At 44.8% G+C, this 9,433-nt stretch overlaps 1 protein-coding gene across 1 annotated transcript in view; it reads left to right on the top strand.

Annotated features, from left to right (window-relative positions):
* Nucleotides 1-9,433, top strand: part of FOXK1 (forkhead box K1) — an 86,770-nt gene that overhangs the window by 17,031 nt on the left and 60,306 nt on the right. The window lies entirely within an intron of this gene.

Genomic DNA, 9,433 nt, shown 5'->3' with positions numbered 1-9,433 from the left:
ACACACACACATATAGATACACACATATATATAATGTAAGGACCTCTGGTAGTGTAGTGGTTATGAGTCAGGCTGCTAACCTCAAGGTTGGCAGTTCAAGACTACCAGCTGTTCCGAGAAAGATGAGGCTTTCTTCTCCCGTAAAGGTTTACAGTCTGGGAAACCTGATACCACCACCATATATACTGTGGCTTTCTTACACCCCATATTATTGTGGGTGCCACTGAGTGGATGCTGTCTTACCGTGACCCCATGTGTAACAGAGTACAACTGCCTCGCAGGGTTTCCTAGGCTGTCATCTTCACTAAAGGATTGCCAGGCCTTTTCTCCTGCAAAACTGCTGAGTGGTTTCAAACCACCAGCCTTTCAGTTAGCAGTGGAGAGCTTAACCATTGCTCCTTGGTGGTGGTGGTGGTGTGCCATGGAATCAGTTCCAACTCATATCAACCCTGCATAGAATTTCTGAGGCTGTAAATCTTTATGGGAGCAGAAAGCCTCATCTGTCTCCTGTGAAACACCTGGTCGTTTTGAACTGTTGACCTTGAAGTTAGCAGCCTACCTCATCACCGCTATGCTACCAAGGTACCTTCCATCCCATATAAAAAAACCCAGTGCCATCGAGTCGATTCGTACTCAAAAGTGGCTATGTGTAGGCTTTCCGAGAATATACATCTTAATGAGAGCAGAAAGCCTCATCTTTCAGGAATTCAAGCCTGCCAGTTGCATCCCATATTGTCATGGTGGTTGTTAAACACCATCAAATCAGTTCCCGCTCATAGCGACCCTGTATAGGGTTTCTGGGGGAGTGACTGGTAAGTTTGAACCACCAACTTTGTAGTTGGCAACACCAAGACTCCACATCCCACATGATACTGTAAGTTCATACTCGTACTCTCATTCCACAAATGGGTTTGAATGTCGTTCTCTGCTGGCACTACTACAGTTGGTGATAGGGTTTCTGCCCTTGAGCGGTTTATCATCAAATGCATTCTTTTACACATTCCACCTGAAGACATTACTGCAAAGCATAGACTATCCTGACTGTTAAGCTCCTGCCTGGAAGTCTGGACTTCGAAGCATACTTCAAAGAAGAGGGAAAAAAGTGCTGACTCATTCCATCCCGTAGTTCTGGTGTGGCCCTGTAGGATAATGCACTGGTCCACAGGTCGGTGGTTTAAACCCACTAGCTGCTCCTCAGAAACCCTATACAGGTTCTCTATGAGTTGGAACTGACTCAAAGGCACTTACCAACAACAACTTTGTTACATTGTGGCTGAACCTTGAAAACAATGCAGAAAAAAGAAGCCAGACCCCAAAGGACAAATAGTATCTGACCCCACGTATGGGACGTATAAAACGGAGTAGAACTGTCCCACAGGGTTTCCAAGACTGCAGATCTTTAAGGAAGCCGATTGCCTCATTTTTCTCCTGCGGAGTGACTGGTGGGTTTGAACAGCTTACCTTTCTTAGCGGCCAAGCGCTTTAACCAGTGCATCACCAGGACTCTTTATGAAGACTCTAGAATAGGCAACTGCACACACAGAGAAAGACAGGTGATTAGGGGTCACCAGCAACTGGAGGTAGGTGGAGTGTCAGAGAAAAAGAGGAAGACCCCCAGTGAGATTGGATTGGCAAAGTGGCAACATCAGTGGGCTCAAGTGTGACAACAATTGTAAGGTTAGCCCAGGACTGGGCAGTGTTTCATTCTGTTGTGCTGTGTGTCACTATGAGTTGATACTGACTTAATGCTACTTAACAACCACAACAGTTTGTGTTTGGGGTGATGAGAAGGTTTTGAAAATAGGTGTTGTTGTATGCCAGACACTGATTGTTGTTGTTAAAAGCCGTCGAGGTGGTTCCAACTCATCGAGACATTTCCAAAGAGTGGCTGGTGAGTTTAAACTGCTGATCTTGAGGTTCAAACCAACTTTGCAATCAAGTGTTTATCCTACAGCATCACACCAGGACTCCGCCAAAAATAGATAGTAGTGTTTATTTGCCATCATGGTGAATGTGATTAGAGTCACAGAATTGTACCCTTAAATATGGCTAAAGTGGCCAATTTTATGTTGTTAATTCCAACTCGTAGTGTCTTCATGTGTGCAGAACAGAACTTTTCTATAGGATTTTCAAGGCTGTGGCCTTGCAGAAGCAGATCACCACGCCTTTCTTCCAAGACAACTCTGGGTAGATTCAAACCACTCATCTTTCAGCTAGTAGTCAAGCATTTAAATATCATGCCTCCCAGGGATTCCCTACTATGTATATTTTACCGCAATAAAAAATACTCAGAAAATTTTTTTTTAATATAGGAGGCTTCATGTGGGGGTATAAAAAACCCACTGCCCTGAGTTGATTCTGACTCATAGCGACCCCACATAGGGTTTCAGAGGCTGTAAATTTTTACAGGAGCAGAAAGCTGCCTCTTTCCCCTACTGAGTGGCTGGCGGATTCTAACTGCTGACCTTGCGGTTGGCAGCCCAAAGACTAACAGGACTGGCGATGAATTGATCATTGTGGAGGCTGGGCGGATAGAGCACAGGGAGGTTGATTTCACTGTTCTGTCTTCTTTTATTTATGTTCAAAATGTTTCCATAGTTAAAGTATACAAAGATGAATTTAGAGTCATAGGGGAAAAAAGACAGACTGAAAGAGTTCTCTACACAGGTCCCTGACAAAATCTTCACACTCCCTCCCTCCCATACCGGCTTCCAGGCAGGGTCTACCCTCTGCAGAGTCTGCCCACCCTGGGGCCCGATCCCACCCCAAACCCCCCAGCCTCTCCTCCTGAGAATGTAACGATCCTATAGGATGACACAAGACTGGGAGAGAGGCAGGAGTTGGTTAATTCCAGGGGGGCATGCTGAGAGACCAGCCTCAAATATTTTGTGTGCCCCTGACAATTCCATGTGCACCCAAATATTCAGTGTTCCCTCAAATATCCCATGGGCCTCCAAATATTCTGTGTTCCCTTGTCTCTCCCAACCTTCTTTAGGTTGTTATAGTTATAGCTCTGAACCACTGAGACTTGGTACAGAACTTGATCTAAGAACTAAAAGAGAAAAAAACATGATATTAACATACGATTTATTGAATGTAAAATGGATGATCTGCTTTGTAAACCTTCACTCAATTCACAATTTAAAAGAAAAAAGAAGCTAACACAACCAAATTGAATTCATGAGACCATGCTCTGTTAAAAGACAAATTCAGAGTGTTGTGGTTAAGACAAAAACATGGATGGGGATGAGAAAGTTTTATTCATTTCTAATGATGCTGCCTGATTGAAATAAAATACAAGCCACAAATGAGTCACTAAATCATTTCCAATTTTCCAGAAGCTGCATTGAAAGAGCAAAAAGAAACAGGTGAAATTAATTTTGGTTGCATTTTATTTAACCCAACATATCTGAAACATTGTCACTTTCAACTGTAATCAGTATAAAAAGTTTTGAGATAGCTTTGTGGTGGTTAGGGTCTGGACAGTCAGGCTCCAATTTATGGCAAGCCCATACCCAATGGAACCAAATGCTGCCCCATCCTGCACCATACCCGTGATCAGTTGAGGCCAACCCATTGTGAGCCAGAAGGTTTCCATTGGCTGATTTTCAGAATTAGATTTCCAGGCCTTTCTTCCTAGTCTGTCTTAGTCTGGAAGCACCTCTGAGACCTGTTCAGCATCAAAGCAACACACAAGCCCCCACTTACAGGTGGCTGGTGGCTGTGCAGGAGGTACATGGGCCAGTAAATCATTCCCTAATTCCTGACCCACAGAAATGGAGACAGAATAACTACTGATTGTTTTACGCCGCTGAGTGCTGAGTTTTGAAGTAATATGTTTCACGGCAATAGATAGGTAACAGAACACTCCTATCTTCCTCCGAGTCCCAACACCAGTGTGTTCTGTCAGGAATAGTTTTCAGCCGAGCTTTGGTTTGAACATATTTCCTGTGGTGTCAGAGTCCAAAGTATCTTTTCCTGGATTGGTGTTGAAGAAATATGTGGGAGTTCTTGATGGCAGGGCGGCAGCATGGAGGCTAGGCAAGGAGGATGAGCTCGCCTATCCTGAGTGAGCTGGGGAGGAGGCATCCTTCCTCTTAGGCTTTTAGGGTCTCAAATGGGTGGGACAATGTTTCTGTGTGTGTGTGTGGGGGGGTCAGCCTGTGTCAACATTCACTTCCACACAGTTACACACATTCATTCACATGCACACATGTATAAACACACACACAATACTCATATATACACAGACACAGTACACACACGTGCCTGCTTCATGCATACACATATGAGCATAGCCATACACACTCACACATACACAACATAAAGTCACATATACACATACTTCATAATATGAAAATACCCAATGTACACCTACACACTACATATACACTCACACAACTCATACACACATACTTACATGCACACATGCTCACCTACACACACGTCCACTCATAAACACACATCCCTGCATGCATATGTACTCACATACTGTATCATCACATGTAAGCATATACATACTTCATGCATACAAGCATGCTCATTATATACACATATACACTCACTCATACAGTCACATTGGTGTTGTTGTGAAGTGCCATTGAGTCGGTTCCGACTCATAGCGACCCTGTATAGGGTGTCCAAGGAATGGCTGGTGAGTTTGAACCACCGACCTTTCAATTCAAACCAACCTTGCAGTCTAGTGCGTTATCCTACAGTGCCACATGCATACATACAAACACACACACTCACAGCCACTCATACACAATACTTACACACAACACACACTACATACATATATAGTTTATACATACAAGCATGCTCACACAAATAATACATACACACTCATATAACACAATTCATACCTACATACATTTGCACATACACATATATACAAATACACAAGCCACTATACACACATAATTGCATATACACACACTTCATACATACATACTAGCATATTCATACACACAGTCCCATACACAAACATGTACAAACACATCCACTCACACACACATATTTGTATATACACAATATGACATTCACACTCAAATATGATAGCATACTCATACACAGCAGTCCTATAACACACTACAGAGATGAACCCACACATCTATATACACACTCACACCCATACTTGAATACACACACAGTATACACATACTTACATATCCACATGCTTTAAACATGCATACTCATACACACACACTCCCATGCACACTAAATATCTACACAGACACATAAACACACTATATCCACATGCTGGTAAACATGCACATATACACGTATACTCAGGAGGTAAGTAAAAAATGATCGGCACTCTGGCTGTAGAATTTATTTTAATCAACTTTTATAAAAGATACATCATTTTTTGACACAATTGCCTTACTTTTCAATACACTTCATCCATCAACAAGCTTTTGTATTCCCTCATTAAAAAATGTTTTAAGCTGAGCTGTGAGACACAAATGCACCGTTGTCTTCACTTCTTCATCAGAGGTAAATCTTCATCCTCAAAGGGCTGCTTCCAAGGGACCAAACAGGTGAAAGTCTGAGAAACAAGATCAGGACTATAGGGAGGATGCTTAACACCTCAAAATGATGTTTTTGCAGAGTGTCAACAGTGTGGGCATAGGTGTGCAGATGTGTATTGTCATGCAAGATGACAATGCCCTTGGATAGCAGTCCTCTGCGTTTAATCCAAAGTTTAGGCTTTAGTTCTTCAGTGAGCTTCTCATTGTAAGGAGCACTGTTGATTGTTGAACCTTTTTCCTGATAGTGTTCCAATGCTGGCCCTTGAAAATCCCAGACAATATAAGCATCAATTTTCTAGCTGACGCTTGACTTTTGAACTTTTTCTTGGTCAGCAACCGGGGATGTTTCCATTTCATACTCTGCCGTTTACTTTCAGGCTCATAGTGATAAATTCATATCGCATCACTAATAATGATTTTTTTGAAAGAAACTTTTACCTTCGAGTATTGGTCCAAACACTTTTGTTTATGCTCTTCCGTGAGTTGTTTCGGTACCCGTCTCATATAAACTTTTCAAAACTCAAGACTGTCATGGATGATTTCATAGGCAGAGCCATGGCTGATTTGCAAATGATTTGTCACATAATCCACTGTCGCTTGTCTATTTGACAGAATCATTCCTGGGCATGTTCAATGTTGTCACCAGCTGTGGACATGGATGAGTGTTTTAATATAACTAGAGTGTGGATAATTTTTAAATTACCCTTGCACATATACTCACATATACACCCCCCCCCACAATCACATACACACATACACTTATATCATGCATCATGGACACACATACACACTCACATATACATACCTAATACCCATATATACATTCATATACACATGTACATACATACACAAACACATAGCCTATACACACACTCACCCACCCACCTACACACGTGTGCACACACATGTACATACATAAACATGCACATACACACCTTCATGCCTATACACACTTCTCAGAAACACTCACGTATACATATCTACACACTTGCATGAACACCTATACACAACCTCACACATACACCTACACACACTCACTACACACATACCTACCTATACTCACAAACATACATACACTCATGCATATCTACATACTCACATGCACACATATACACTCAGATATACATACCTACACACACGTACATACACCCATATACCTACATACACTCATATACACAACCACATATTCATGCCTACACACCCCCACATACACACCTACACACATTTATCACGCACATGCATAGCACCACACACTGGCACACATGCCTACACACATTCACATATGCATATCTACATACACTTACACACATTCACACACACGTTTGCTGTCTTGTGCGGTGATACACAAGCACAGTTCATTCCCCTTAGGGTCAGAGGTCCCCACATCCTAGGGACTCAGTGAACAAGCAGTCAGGAAACCCTATCTATCAGGGCTACAGGAAGGGCCCCAGGAAGAGCGGTAGGAAGGGGATGATAAGACAGAAGACTGTTCTGCGTTCCCCAGGCCATTCACCAAGCAGTGGCTCACTGGGCTCCAGGCTCACTGAGATTCTAGTGCGGAACAGCAGCTCTCTGGAGAGTGAGGTTTCTACTTGTGGGTATCATCCAAGACACCGTCAGAATCCCAGGGGCCGTACTCTGCTGCCTTCCTCATATTAGTCCAGGAGTAGCAGACAATAGCCAGCCCCCTCTGGTTTAAGGCAGGGGACTACCATCTCAATGCTTCCTTGTATGGCCATGTGGTTCCCTATTTGGGAAGATAAAGGGAGGAGAGGGCTGAAGCTGAAGTCAGGCTGTACTCTGTCCCCTAGAGCACTGTCCAGTATGATAGCCACAAATTGCATGTGCCTACTGTACACTTGGAAAGTCGCCAGGGCCACTGAGGGCCAGAAGACTGAAGTCTATATAATTTTCACTAAAACAGAGTCACAACAACCCATTGCCATCGTGTTGATTCCAACTCACAGTGACTCTATACAGAGTTCCCACAACTGTAAATCTTCATGGGAGCAGACAACCTCATCATTCTCCAGTGGAACAGCTCATGGGTTTGAACTGTCAACCTTGTGGTTTGCAGTCCAGTGATTATCGTACATGTGGCTGTTGTTGTTAAATTGGTTCTAACTCATTGCAACCCTCTATAGGGTTTCTGAGAGCAGCTGGTGGGTTTGAACTGCTGACTCGCGGTTACCAGCCTAGTGCTTATCCTACTGTTGTTGTTAAGTGTTACAGAGTCAGTTCTGACTCATACCGACACTGTATAGGGTTTCCAAGGAGTGGCTGGTGAGTTTGATCCACCGATCTTATGATTCAAACCGACCTTTCAGTTGAGTGCTTATCCTACAGCACCACTTCCAAACGGGGCAGCATTGAGATCATTTTGTGTCTTCAAACAGACTTTTTCCAGTCTTTCCTTCGCTCTTTCCATTTTAAAAGTAAGTTGTGATCTGCACAGTCAAATTCATCCTATTAACAGCTCTGCCTGTTTTGAGAAATGCATGCAGTCATACTACGATCATGAGCAAGATACAGAATTATTTCATCACACAACCCCCCCCACACACACACACACCAAAATTCCCTTGTAGCATTGTGGAGTCAACTTCTTCTTGACACTAGAGTTACAGGATGGAGTGACTAGGCTCCAGAGATTGCTGGAGCCCTTTTTCCCTTCCTCCAGTGACCCAGGATCCAAACTTTTAGGTTGTGGGGTTTTGTAGGGAGTCCTGGTGAGGCCCTGTGGGATAATGCATCAGACTGCAAAGTCGTTTGAACTGCAAAGTCCGTGGTTCAAGCTCACCAGCTGCTACTTGGAAACCCTATACAGGGTCGCTATGGGTCAGAATCGATTCAATGGCACTTAACAAGAACAGAGGGTAGAAGGAAAGGCAATGAGGAGAGGACTCGTTGGCACTAGGGGGTGGGGGCTGGCCAGGAGCCATCTGTCCCTTTCTCCTGTGACCTGTTATTGAATACCGTGGAGTCACAGTGACCCTGCACGGGGTTTCCGAGGCTGTAGTGACCCTGCACGGGTTTCCGAGGCTGTATATCTTTCCGGGAGCAGAACGCCTCATCTTTCTGGGTCAGAGCCGCTGATAGTTTCGAACTGCTGACCTTGAAGTTGGCAGCCCGACTCGTAACCACTACGCTACCAGAGCTAGTATCCTATTTTTCAGGTTAGAGGTTTTAGGGGTGATGGGGCGGGAGGGAGGGGCAAAGGTGGGGGGGGAGGCAGCAGGTGACTTGGGCCCTGGAGGTTGCTGAAGTCATGTTGCCCTTTCTCAAGTGCTCAAACCTTCACATTAGAGGTTTTGGGGGTTACTCAGTGTGTGTGTGTGTGTGTGGGGCAGCCAATGGCAGAGGGCAGCTGGAGGTGATAGTACCTCAGGGTCAGAGAACCACTCAGGCCCTGAAGACTGTCGAGATCATGTGGTTCTTTCTTCCGTGCCCCACGACCCAAACTTTGAACATAGAGGTTTTGGGGTGACAGGATGAGAGGGGAGGGGCAGCCATCAGGGATGGCAATGATGGTGCTGGCCCAGAATCGGGGAACGAGGGGGACCCAGGAGACTGCTGAGGTTTTGTTCCCCTTTTTCTAGTGAGCAAACTTCCAGGTTAGAAGTTTTGGATGTGACAGTCCAGGTGGGGGTGGGGGTGGGGGAAGCAGGCCGCAGCGGGGTGATGAGGTTAGCGACTCAGACACAGGAGGCTGCCGATGTTTTCTGTCCCTTTCTGTAGTAACCAAACGTCCAGTTTAGAGGTTTGGGGGTTTCGGGGACACAAGTGGGAGGGGCTGCCAGCAGCGGGGTAGGTGGGTGGGGTAGTGGGGGCGGGCTAGTTCTGGCGCCTGGATCTTCCGCGCCTGGCGGGCGGCTCCGCTCCGGCCGGTGGTGAAATCC

The sequence above is a fragment of the Chrysochloris asiatica genome, unplaced genomic scaffold (assembly GCF_000296735.1).
Source record: "Chrysochloris asiatica unplaced genomic scaffold, ChrAsi1.0 scaffold00034, whole genome shotgun sequence".
In the NCBI taxonomy this organism is placed as follows: Eukaryota; Metazoa; Chordata; class Mammalia; order Afrosoricida; family Chrysochloridae; genus Chrysochloris; species Chrysochloris asiatica.
This window is presented reverse-complemented; position numbering and strand designations above follow the sequence as displayed.